At 29.8% G+C, this 13557-nt stretch overlaps 1 protein-coding gene across 1 annotated transcript in view; it reads right to left on the bottom strand.

The window, feature by feature from the left end:
* LOC142328804 (discoidin domain-containing receptor 2-like) overlaps positions 1–13557 on the bottom strand; it is a 309180-nt gene that overhangs the window by 148774 nt on the left and 146849 nt on the right. The gene's annotated exons all lie outside the window — the stretch shown is intronic.

Raw genomic sequence — 13557 nt, 5'->3', positions numbered from 1 at the left:
TATTCTGTTCAAAAATGTATGGGCAGATATAGATGTGGAAAAGGACGCTTCTATTGCGAATTATTTGGTAAATAATTTTTTATATTTTTTTTTTGTTAAAAAAGTACTTTTACTTTCGTTCATAATTTCTTTGTGTTATAATAATATTGTATAATCTCTATAATATTGAATTAAAAATTAGACCAAAATTCTTAAAGTTTAATTTTGAACATATTTATGTGTTATATTTAGGGTCATGTTTTTTGATTAAAATAACTGTAAATTATTGACAATTTTTAGATATAGGTTGTTGAAATATTAATGATATTTAAGGAATTTTCATGAGGGAAAATACAGGCTAATCCTCATCTGCATCCTGTCATAAATATCCTAGATCCAACCCAGATTCTTCTTTAAAACTGTTATTTTTTTTTTTGCTCTGTCGTTTACTTTACCTTGTACTTTAATTGTAATACAACTACTTAATTCTTGATAAAAAACATAAAATCATAAAAATTTTAATTTTATTTTTCAGTTAGAGCTTATTTCTTAGACGTCTTTGACCTCTTGAACTAATTCTACCTTTTCATCTTGTTTAAAAAAAAAAAAAAATTACTAATATTATAAAAAGGTTTTGTAAAATATTTCATTCTATTCATAGTATCTTTTTTATCTCGCTGATTATTAGTTTTAATTAATCTTTGTTATTAGTTATTGTCTATCCTAGTTATAAGTAATAAAATAAGTAAAGAGTACTTCTCGCTTAGTTTCACTGCTTTACTATTGTTTGTAGGTTATTTTTATTTTTATTAAATACAAGAATTTATTAATAATTTCAAAGTAATTCTGTACAGACATCGTAAATTTTGGTGAATGGTTTTTAAGTTAGGTGTGGCAGTTCACTATGTAATAATAAGACCAGTCTCTTTGGAGCATATTGCACAGCTATAATATAACGTAAGAAAGTCGGCTCTTTAGATAAGTCATCCGAACGAAAGTCTTTATTTCCAAGCGGTTCCAGGAAACAATGGAAAGCAGTCGGTTTTATTGTTTTCCTGGAGGCCAGGCTAGGGTAGAATCAATAAAAGCTAAGAAAGTGCGTGCCAGAACAAACGAGTCTCATAACAAAGGTAATAGGAGGAGGGAAAATCTACCGGTTGGTTTTTAGGGCTAAGGACGAGAAGGAGAAGGAGCAGGAGGTGGTACAGCGGGACTCGAGCGGCCGACTATGAATGGCTGTTCCAATAATGCCCTATTATTCCTTTGCAAGAATGGTCCCAAAGGACGGGAAAAGAAAGTCTACTCCTTCGTCATCGTTGTCGTCGTCCTAGAAGGCTATGATGCAGGTTAAATTCAACGCTCGCTGCACTTACTACATCGACTCGTTCTTCCTTTTAAATATCTACCCTTTTCTTCACTTATACCTTATTTCTTCTCGTACTTATTCACATCAAAATTTTATGAAAGGACTTGCCGCCGTACTTTATAGAAGGTAAAAACTACCCGACCTTATAGAAAGTAAACTACCAAACTAACCTAAATACTTCTTAGTTAGAGACCAACCTTCGGAGTTATTAATTTCAGTATTGTAATGAATGTTGTCTATTTATTTGATCGTTCATTCAATTTTTTCTTTGTACAAAAAAATTTGAAAATTATATTTTTACAACAGTTCTTGTAATTTGCTAAATATATATTTGTTAATAAAGGTTATTAAGACGTAGTTATTATTATTATTATTATTATTATTATTTTTAAAAAGTACCTCGTAACCTAAATAATTATTATTATTTATAAAAAGGTCTTAATATTATTAATATTTTTTAAAAGTACCTACATTTAAATTAAGATTTATTTTTCTAATGTGCACGTTACAATCTGTTCAACTAGTTAAAAATAAGCAACTATCCCACAGCCCAATAAGATGAGCATGCTATGTATGACATGTAAATAAAGTGTAATCTTGTACAGACACAGACCGACCATTCCTGAGACGTATGTTTAATTGGACCCCAACTATCAAAGTGCATCGGCATTCACTGACTAGTAATTAAATCCATATAAAAACAACCGGCTTTTATTTGGATTCGAACCTCAGAAACTTCGACTTCGAAAATCAGCTGTTAATAAAGCCCGGTGGTTATACAAGCCCGGTGGGACAAATTAAGATTTAGCTGTGAATAATTGTTTATCAGGAGTATTAACTAAAATATTTATCATCAAATCTTTTGTTAAAGCTAAAACGAGAATAATAATTGAATAAAATATTATTCTGTTATAATATCTTGGCGATATATTTTTAAAATATTTGATTAATGAAGAAGAAATATAATTGACATTTGATGATACAAAAATTTAATTGCATTTTACAATTTACTAAATATTTGTCTAACCTTAAAAAATAATATACAAAAAAATTCCAGTCACACAACTGAAATTTTCCTCTGCAAGATTCGTGCTAAAAATCTTATTTAACCTTGAAATTTTGAACGAACATGCGCACGCGAGAGCACACACTCACACACAATATATATATATATATATATATATATATATATGCGTAGTACAGAATGAGTATAAATCAAATTACTAAAATAAAAACTAAAGTAATTTAATAATATAACAATAATGCAAAATACAAATTAAAAATTACAGAAAAACAAAATGAAAGCTTTATTTAAAAAAAATAATATTAAAAAAAAATAGAATCATATTTAAATAGTCCATTAGAATTAAGTAACTTATAAAATATAACGGATTCCTTCATACATTCACAAATACGAACGCGCGCATATACATATATATTAGGTCAAAATTTTTAATTAAAAAAAATCGACGTAAACATAACTAAAAAGCCATTTGTAATCAATAAATAAAACAAAAAAACCACATGATTGATAATGAAATACAAATATTAAAATGTCTCCTTGCAATCTTATTTTAATATTAAATTATATACCTAATGGAAATACATTAATAGTTAGTTATAAATAAAATTGTTACACCAAAAATAAATCTAATTAATATAAAAATTAACGAAATAATGAAATTTCATAATGTTAAATTTTATATACATAAATATAAAAAAAAACTTTTATTAACTACAAATAAAGTTTTTTATTCACTACAGAACATTATAAAGAAAGGTTTGTACGTGGGAATATGAAAATGGAAATTTTTAGCGTATGAAAAATGCCTGACCGGTATTCAAACCCGGGATCTCTAAATTAATGGCCGAGACGCTTGTACTTCGCCATGGAATTAAATAACAATTTAATTTAATTAAAATAACAATTTTTAGATTATTTTTATTTAATTATTAACGAAAATTATTTTTTCTAATAAAATAAATTAGTCAATTATTTCATAAATAAAAAACAATTCAATTTATTAAATAAATAAAAAATATAATATTAGATAAAGGATAGTATAATATTATATATCAAATCATACAAAATCAGAACATATTGTAGAAACTTATTTGCATATATAAAGTTATTTTCAATAATATTATTAATAGATGTGTAATCATTTGGTTAATTTTTTTTTACTTTTGTTTAATTGTAACTAATGATGACGCGTATACCGAAACGCATTTTTTTTACATTTAATAATTTAAAAAAAAATTATATTAAATGTAAAAACTGACTACAAAATTCGTACAAAAAACGTAATTTAATGAATATATATATTCATTAAATTGATATATATATATATATATATATATATATATATGTGTGTGTGTGTGTGTGTGTGTGTGTGTGTGTGTGTGTGTGTGTGTGTGTGTGTGTGTGTGTGTGTGTGTGTGTACTCATTAAATTAACTTTTTACACTTTTTTGTATGCATATATATAATAAAAGTATTGCTAACCCTGTATAACAGTGAAGATTTTTCGTGTGTAGTTTAAAACGTCCAGGACAAGAAATGTTTTAAATGTTGATGAAAGAGCGTATTATTTCGGGTACAGATTATCTCCTGACTATATTGGTTATACTACGTTGTAACCGTAGTGCTTAACAAAATTAACTCCTTGCCCATTTTGTAATGTAAAAACAAAAACATCAGTAATAAATTATATTTAATGTTATTTGAATGAGGGTATAGAATATTTGTTTGTATGTAAACACCGATTCCAATTCGTAGAAAAATAAAAAAGAGAAGAAAGATATATCTTTTAAAAGATCTATTGAGAAGCCAGTATTGTAAACATTTTTAAAATTAACTTACTTGTTTTTATCACAATATATGCCAATGCATATATGAAGGTCGTAGAAATGGGACATCAATTAGATTCTTTGTTCAAAGCTGTAGGGTGGAGTCAGTATACCGTGTTGGATATTCGGATAATTAGGTTGTAGCGAGTGGCAGAGTTTAGCCAGATTCAGATAACTTTGTAAAATTGGCTTCAGGAAGGCGGAAGAGGTAATGGGCCGCAGCTATCAAGTATAATATCTACAGCTGCCGCCAGAGCGTATCACTGTTTCTTTCCCTAAACCTATCTAACCTTTTCGATCTTTCCTTTTTTTCAATTGCTTGTTTTCCTCCCTTTATCCTACTCTTTTTTCACCGATTCTTTTATTTCATCGACCAAAAAAAAGGAGGGGGATGAAGTTCATTACATTTGCTCATTTTCTTTTTATTTCTTTTGTAATTAAATACTAAGTAATGGTACTAATCATCATTATATACTAATTAAAAAAATAATTGAATTTTTAAGGAAAAATATAATAGTAAAAGTTATATCAGTACCGCTTTATATTTTTAGGCCTCTAATTGAAAAAAAGTATTTATTAACAAAATGGCCGTCACTTGCTTTACGAGTTATTGAAACATTCATCAATATTTTAAATATTTTTATTTGATACTATTAAAAGAAAAATAAGTTATCAATAGTACAAAAAAATATACGAGGGATATCTCTAAAGTAAAGACCGCTGGGAAATTTTTCCTTAAGCTTGGCGAACCTATATCTTTCATGGCCGCGCTAGTAATGTACACACTGCATTGTTGTCTGTAAGTTATCGCTTTGTAGTATTGTTGATTACGTGTGTGAGTTATTACTTTATAAAATGAATAGGAAAATCGATGTTGCCACCGAATGTGAAATACGCGGAGTCATTCGTTTTTTAAACCATCAAAACGTTAAGCCGACTGAAATTCATTGGCAGTTGGTTGCTTTATACGGTGATATTGTAATGAATGAAAGAAACGTCCGAAAATGGTGTGAAAGATTTAGAAATAACAGAATAAATGTGTACGATGAAAAACGTTTGGGGAGCCCCTCAATAATCACCGAGGACTTGTTGAAACGCGTCGATAATTAAATCGGAAAAGATCGTCGCTCAACGATTTCCGACCTGGCCCATCTTTTGCTTGATGTTCCAAGAGCTGTTATCGGTCGCATTTTTCATGATCATTTAGGCTTGAGAAACGTTGTGCACGTTGGGTACCGCACGTCTTAACGGAAAGTCACAAAAAAGCCGATTGGGAACTGCTTTGGAATTTTTGATGCGCTACACAGAAAAAGGTGATGAGTTCCTTAATTCAATTGTTACCGGCGATGAAACGTGAATTTCGTATTACACGCCAGAGAAAAAACGGCAGTCAAGTAAATGGCGTCATCCTCAGTCACCAATCAGACCAGCAAAGGTCAAGCCACAGCCATTTGAACGAAAACTGATGGCCAGTCTTTTGGGATCGGTTTGGCATACTGCTGATTGATGTCGTGCCACGTGGAACGACTATAAATGCAGAAGCCTACTGCGAAATTCTACGTAAGTTACGGCGCACCATTCAAAATCGGCGAATTGGGCGGCTGACTAACGACGTCGTCCTGCTGCACGATAATGCATGTCCACATGTAGCGGATCCGACACGTGATTTACTGTGAACATTTGGATGGGAAATTTACTCCTTCTGATTACCATTTGTTTGTGAAATTGAAAGAATGTTTGAGCGATAAGCAATTAGCGGGTGACGATGAACTTAAAAATTCTGTTAATCAGTGGCTAAATGGACTGGCGGCAGAAGAATACGACGAGGGTATATTGAAGCTGGTGTATTGCTACGATAGATGTCTTAACTCGTGTGACGATTACATAGAGAAGTAGTATAACGTGTGTTGTTCAAGAAAAATAAAAAAATATTTATAAAGTTTTCAGAAAATCTTTTTACAATGAAACTGTCTTTATTTTACAGATAACCTCTCATATATTCTCGGTGCTTTGTTCTTTTTGTTGTTTAAAAAGACGTTATTTATCAGATTCCAAAAAAAATTCTCTTTACTTCCTTGTACGAAGTAAAGGAAGTATTGTGATCGCGAAAAATTTCGCTTTTCAGATTTCAACGGAAGTATTTATTTTGACCATCCCTGAATCCATTTTGACTACTTTCGGCGTGATGTCTGTACGTATTTATCTCGTGTAACTCAAAATTGATTAACCGGAGGATGTTGAAATTTTTTATATAAAAATAAAAATGCAAAAAATATTGAATTTTTTATTTTTTCTTAACTGCAGTAATAAGCCATCATTGAGAGTTTTTCAACGATATATCATAAATGGTACTTATTTTCATCGGTTCCAGAGTTGTAGCCAAATAAAATTTGAATTAATGAAATATTTGGATCTTACAAAGGGAATGCATATCGGTTATTTTTTTTAACCTTTTTTTATTTATACATATTAATTTATTAATAATTACGAGTATTAACTTCTGATTGTAAAAAAAAAATACTATAAATAATAATTTAATAATAAAACAAAAATCCTAAGTTATTAGTAAAATAAAACTTTATGTAATTTTCATTTTAATTCAAAAATGTTTATACAGGTTAATAATTATTAATAAATAAATATATCTAAACCAAAAAAATATATGTATATGAAGACAGATTCGAACCGATGTGTGCATGGTTACGGATCCAACACGTTCTCTCTTACACCACACAACTACTTTGGCGACGTGAAACAGAATTAATATATAAACTAAAATAAAATGCTGATACGAACACCACAAAAAAATGTGATGCAATATGGTGTCCACTACAATGCAATTGCTTAACTATCCACTTTATTAAAGAATTGAAGGATTATATCTCACTTTCAAATAAAATAAGTTTAAATGAAGTGCAGCAAAAAATGTGTTTATGTAATTTAATAGGCGTGCAAGAAAGTCATGTGGTTTCCATGTTAGATTTTTAAATATGTTGGTCGTTCGTATTTCCGGGTGAAAAATAAGACAATTTATTATGAAACTTTCTCCTAGGAAGATATCTGATTGAGATAAATAATTGTCCTTCAACTTACCCCAGTTTCCTTAAAAGGTTATCTCTGTGCCTTATAAATGAGCATCGTGAAACAACTGCAGGCGTTTAAACAAAAGATGAGACTTTTAACAAAATTTCGTATCTGAACCCTTAGCCCTAAATGAAACCATCCTCAACTCAACCCGATTTTAATACATACATATATGTCATCAGCGGCTAAAATAAAATAAAATAAACAGTTTTATTGCAATAACTTTAATTACAGTTATTCCAATATTAATTTATTACATTTGAATAATTGACTTAAGTTTATTTTTATTTTAATCAGCTTTAGTATTTAAAGTTTAATCAGCTAAAAATTAAATATATTTATTTACTCGTATATTTTCAGAGAGATAAAGCATTTTTAATCCACTAAAGTTTATTATTCCTCTATTAATATTCTTATTAAAAAATTTAAAACATAAAACAATTTTTAAGTTAACCCTAAGACTATTTAGGATTAACACATTCGCTGCGGTACGGCGCATATATGTGCCGTAATACGTAGTTGCTCTGTGCTTGTCGTCGTTTGCGTAATTCCAGTACAGTGCTAAACGGTATGTTATTTAACTTAACTCTTGGGCTGTACAGGCCTCATTGTTGCCGTATTGTACTTGACGACTGTGCGTTACGGCACATGTTTAAAATATTTTATTTCTCTTTATAATTAAAAATAATTTTTTAAATGATTTTATAGTTTACGATGTCTCTCAGAAAACATGTGAACCAACTATATTTCAAACCGTTCTTTTACACATATTTTTATTTGGCGTCTATTCCTAATAATTATTAGGGGTAATTTTGCTGGATTGTTCCGTGCCAGCATCATTTATTTTATTAAAATATGACAAATTTTCTATAAAAATTTTTTTATTGTAATTTATAATGATATATAATTAATTTATGGTATTAATTTAATAAAGGTTAAAAATAAAATTAAAAATTTCAAAGTATATAAATGATAAAATAGCATTCCATATTATGAATTTAAAAAAGTTTTTTTCACAATGACACCATCACGAAATAATATTATGTCGATAAAAAAAATTAAAGTCAAATATAAATAAATTACTAAAGATGTAGAATTACTAAAGATGGACGAAGCAGGAGCGATATAAAATGCCAAATAGCACAAGCGAAACGAGCCTTCAGTAAGAAATATAATTTGTTTGCAACAAAAATTAATTTAAATGTCAGGAAAAGATTTTTGAAAATATATGTTTGGAGTGTCGCTTTATATAGAAGTGAAACTTGGACGATCGGAATATCTGAGAAGAAAAGATTGGAAGCCTTTGAAATGTGGTGCTATAGGAGAATGTTAAAAATCAGATGGGTGGATAAAGTGACAAATGAAGAGATATTGCGGCAAATAGATGAAGAAAGAAGCATTTGGAAAAATATAGTTAAAAGAAGAGACAGACTTATAGGCCACATATTAAGGGATCCTGGAATAGTCGCTTTAATATTGGAAGGACAGGTAGAAGGAAAAAATTGTGTAGGCAGGCCGCGTTTGGAATATGTAAAACAAATTGTTAGGGATGTAGGATGTAGAGAGTATACTGAAATGAAACGACTAGCACTAGATAGGGAATCTTGGAGAGCTGCATCAAACCAGTCAAATGACTGAAGACAAAAAAAAAAATAAATAAATTATTAGTTACTTAATAATTTTGAAGGTGTTTATAAGCAAGCGTATAAACATTTTATGTGAAGCGATTCAGACCCAAATTTCTGTTAATAAATTTTATATTTTGTCCAGTGTTTTTATTATTAAAATATACATTTGAATGGATGTTTTTTGTAAACAAAAATATCTCAACATATATTTCATTTAGGAATAATAAGATGACAAATCAAAACGATGAGTAATGGATTAGGTGACGTAATATAATTAATTTAATTTATAAATAAAAATCAGCATTTATAAGATTAAGTAGTATTATGAATGATTTATTGAAAAACTTGTTATAAAAATATATGAAAAGGAAATAGTCAGAAAGAGATTAAAAACAATGTGATATGCAGTACGGCACAAATGTACACTGAACGAAAATCCAAGGTCGACCAGTTCTGCATATACAGTAAATCCGTATAAAAACTACACGCACAGTACAAAACCTCAGAACGGATCAATATGCGCCGTAACGCATAGTATGTAATTACTATACGGCATTATAGTTGCCCGTAGAGCAAAATGGTTATGGTCCCTCTTTTATCCGCCGTATTAAACGTGTTAAGGATTAAGGATTTAGGAGTATTCAGGTAAGTAGGATTACTGAAAAATTTCAATATTTTAACGTTATGGGTTTAGGACATTATATAGGGTAAGTAGACAGATTTCGTGGAGTTAATTTGTTTTAAAATATTTTTCCTGGTGATATGCCTAGAAACTATTCCTTAACACGAGATTCCACCTATTTGAACGAAGATGTTATTTTTTACAACCTTTTTCCATCCCTTTGGTAATTGAAATTGTTAAACTATATATTTACAATAGTAGTGTTGTTAAGAAATATATTTCAAAACAGAACTAATAAAGTACATTTGCTAAGAGCTGAAATATCAAATAATTTATTAATTGAAGAAGAAAATTTAAAAAAATATATATATATTTAAAGGACGTGATAAATCAGTTCTTAAATGTACATTATATATATATATATATATATATATATATATATATATATATAATTTTGTTTTTGCATAATCTCTAAACAAAATTATGGATTATTTAAATTGCACATCGTATAACAGGTGAAAAGTGGAATAGTCCATTTATTCGTATTTTTAATCGTGATTTTGGCAGGTTTTCTTAGACGAATTATAACTTAGAAAAAACATACGGAAATTATTAATCATCTATATGGAATAAAACTCTGTTATCATGCAGTGGTTAGAAGATGAAATTTTTCAAAAATCATTTTCATTAGTGACTATATTAAAGTAGACCGCACGATCACTAATTGACATCATCATGTTCTAGACAGTAATCAGAAATAAAACTTGTCCAGTTTTGTTTTTTTTTTTTTATACAAGTTGGTGCTAATTCTTTGTTTATTCAAAAGCTGTTCCATGAGATCGTTTAAATAATGCTGAGTTATTCGTTATGGACATATTTTACAATATGTCTTATTTAAAATAAAAGTAATTTAACAGTTTGATAAGACAAGTTACAGTAATCAATTATTAAGCATTTTGTAAAACAAAAACGTCTATTGGTAACGCATAGAAAAGATAACAATGCCTACAAGAGACAATAATATTGGCAAACGTCCGTTGGTAAATGGATTTTATAATTTATATTATAGGATGGCTTTCATAAGATATAAATTGCTGTTCTCTGAAGATTCGTAATAGATTCTTCTCATTCACCCCCTCTCCTACTTCCTCACACGGTTACTCTCTCCCTCATTGTGTCTCTGTCTCTGTCTCTTCTTACCCGCTTTACTCTTTTCTCCTTCCTGTTCCCGAACCGAAACCATAATTCTTAACCGGACCGTGAGGGGCCACTCATACTATTTCAAGTGCAACTTAAGGATTTCCCTACTAAGATTTATGAAATCTAATATCTTTTTTCTTTTTTGTAGGAAGGGATGTTTTCCTTTTCATAATATAGCTGATGCTCTTTATTTTTATCTAATATATGTAAATAGCTATAATTCTAAAATTTTCTTTTCTTTTTTGATGTCATATAATAATAATTATTTTGTGCTGCCAAATTTTTTTACATCAATATTAATGTGTTATTAAAAATTGTAATGAGTATAAATGATTATATAATTAATATTTTTTTGGTCAGATATTTTTTTTTTTTTAATTTAATGTTAAGCCATACATTTTCAGTATTTTCTTTTATTTATAATATTTCCAACCGTACAAAATATAATAAAAAAATATAAAAAGATAATAAATTAAAACGTCAGGTCAGTCAGTTTTGTTGACAAAGAGTATGAATTTGTAATTACATTGAAAATTTTTAGAATTTTAGATTTATAACAACCGTTTTGCCTAATTGTGCAGCTTGCTTGATTTATTTTTCAATTTTTTTGACTTGATTATTTTTTATTTAATTTCAATATATTTTTCATGAGTGTTTTTTTTTAAAAGTATTTTATAGAGTAACCTAACGAATTAACTTTAAAAGAATGTGGCTTGTGTTTTATGTACATATACAGGGTGTCCCATGTAAAACCTTATATTGGTAGGTATTGAAATAATAAAAAGGCATGTGTAAATGTAAATGTAATTTTTATTATTACCATCCATTACCTTACATTTAGAGTAAATGTTGGAAGTGGCCGCCATCTTCCTGAATACAAGCTTCAATTCTTTTTACAGCGTTTCTTGCAACTTTTTTCAAAGTTTGTGGCTGGATATTTAATACAGCTTGTTCAATATTGATTTTCGATTGTTCAAGTGTTCGTGGTTTGTTGCGGTAGGCTTTTTCTTTGAGGTAACCCAATAGAAAAAAATCCGCCGCAGTCAAATCTGGAGATCTTGGTGGCCACAAGCCTCGACCGATAACACGATTACCAAAGAATTCCTCGACGAAATCAGAAGTTGAACCTGCGTAGTGCGATGTCGCACCGTCATGTTGTAGCCAGCAGTGTCTGTCTTCCTCTTCCAAGAGTGCAGTGAACTGAAATAAAATATCCTGATATCGTTCTGCATTAACGGTGTACTCGAAAAAAATAGGACCGATTATTTTCTTCCGCGATATCGCGCACCAAACGCTTAACTTCTGCGGGTGTAATTGTTTTTCGTGATACACGTGGGGATTTTCAGCGCTCCAAATTCTACTGTTTTGGCTGTTTACGTAGCCGTCCAAATGAAACCGTGCTTCATCTGTGAAAAATAACGAATCCATAACATTAATTCCCTCACGCAGAAATCGACGGAACCGTTGACAATATTGTAGCCGTTTTTCTTTGTCGAGCTCAAGAAGGTGATGAACCGTTTGAATGCAATAAGGTCGTAATTGTAATTGTTTGGTCACCCGATGAACAGTTGATTTAGAAAAATTAATTTCAGCAGATAAACGTCTGATCGATTTATTTGGGGAGGCTAGTAATCGGTCTTTGATTTCAGTGACTGTATCTGTATTCAACACTGACGCAGATCTTTTGTGTTCCTTGTTATTAACAGAACCGGTCAGTTTATTATTTATTAGTTTATTATTTTACATTATCGCTCCCTATAAAAAAAGTATGGTGAGTGAATCTGTTTGCTGTATGTGTCTCATTTTTATTTTTGCTGCTTTTGGCGTAGAACGGACCAATGGTGGTGCGCCGGACGGTTGCGCACGGCGACACTGGCCGACTATCTCCCGCTAGAAGCAGTCCGTTGTCAAGTAATTTACACATTATGTAATTTAATTTTTGAAAGTAGAATAATTTTATTTATATTTTATATATGTATTTTTATTTATTAATTTTATTTACTAAGTTTTATTAATAAAAGAAAGGGATAATTAGTTAATATTTAGTACTAAAAAAAAGGATTCTTTATTTAGCGGGAGAGTCGTTGGCGCACATCCTCTCGGCGCATCACGTGGTCCGTTCTGCGTCAATAGCAGCAGCTGAACTGGTAACACAACTTCGCACGAACAGACACAAGGCTAAACAAAGAAACGGCGTCCCCAACCCAATTCCCTGTTATCAATAAATGGCTAGCGTTAAACATTATATTTCAATTAAAAACTCGTAAATTTTATATCTACACACTCCTTAAGCCTATTTTAAATATAAAAACTTTAAATTAATCAGAAAAATATTCTCTAAAGGCCAGCCCGTTGGACAGCGAAGCAAGCCCTGATCGGCTAGTTTCTTGTAACTTTAATACTTTTAAAGCATTTGAGGTAGAATCATTACTTTCTCTGATAGTATTAGTGTTTTTTAAACAGTTAGATAATTTTAGGACTAAATATTATCTGTATGTTAATTGGCTTGGAATGTTGGTACGTGATAACCTATTTGACTTAATGAAAATGTCAACGGGAAACCACTTCACTCTTCAGTTTTCTTAGTAAACTTGTCATGAACACGTTTTATTTTTCAGAATTGATATTTGATTTTGGGAATAACCTCCTTATCTTGTGTTAGGTTGTCTATAATAAGGTGTTATGGTATCTAACAGTTTTATCTAAACGTTTTTGTAGATTTTACACTGTACAATGGATATTCTTTATATCATTTTAAAAGGAGATATCAAGTTTAATCTAATTGTAATTTTTACCATCTAAGGCTCTAAATAATATTGGACGATGTCG

Source organism: Lycorma delicatula, chromosome 8, assembly GCF_047948215.1.
Source record: "Lycorma delicatula isolate Av1 chromosome 8, ASM4794821v1, whole genome shotgun sequence".
Classification (NCBI taxonomy): Eukaryota; Metazoa; Arthropoda; class Insecta; order Hemiptera; family Fulgoridae; genus Lycorma; species Lycorma delicatula.
Note: the sequence above shows the minus strand (reverse complement) of the source record. Positions and strands in the feature narration are given on the sequence as shown.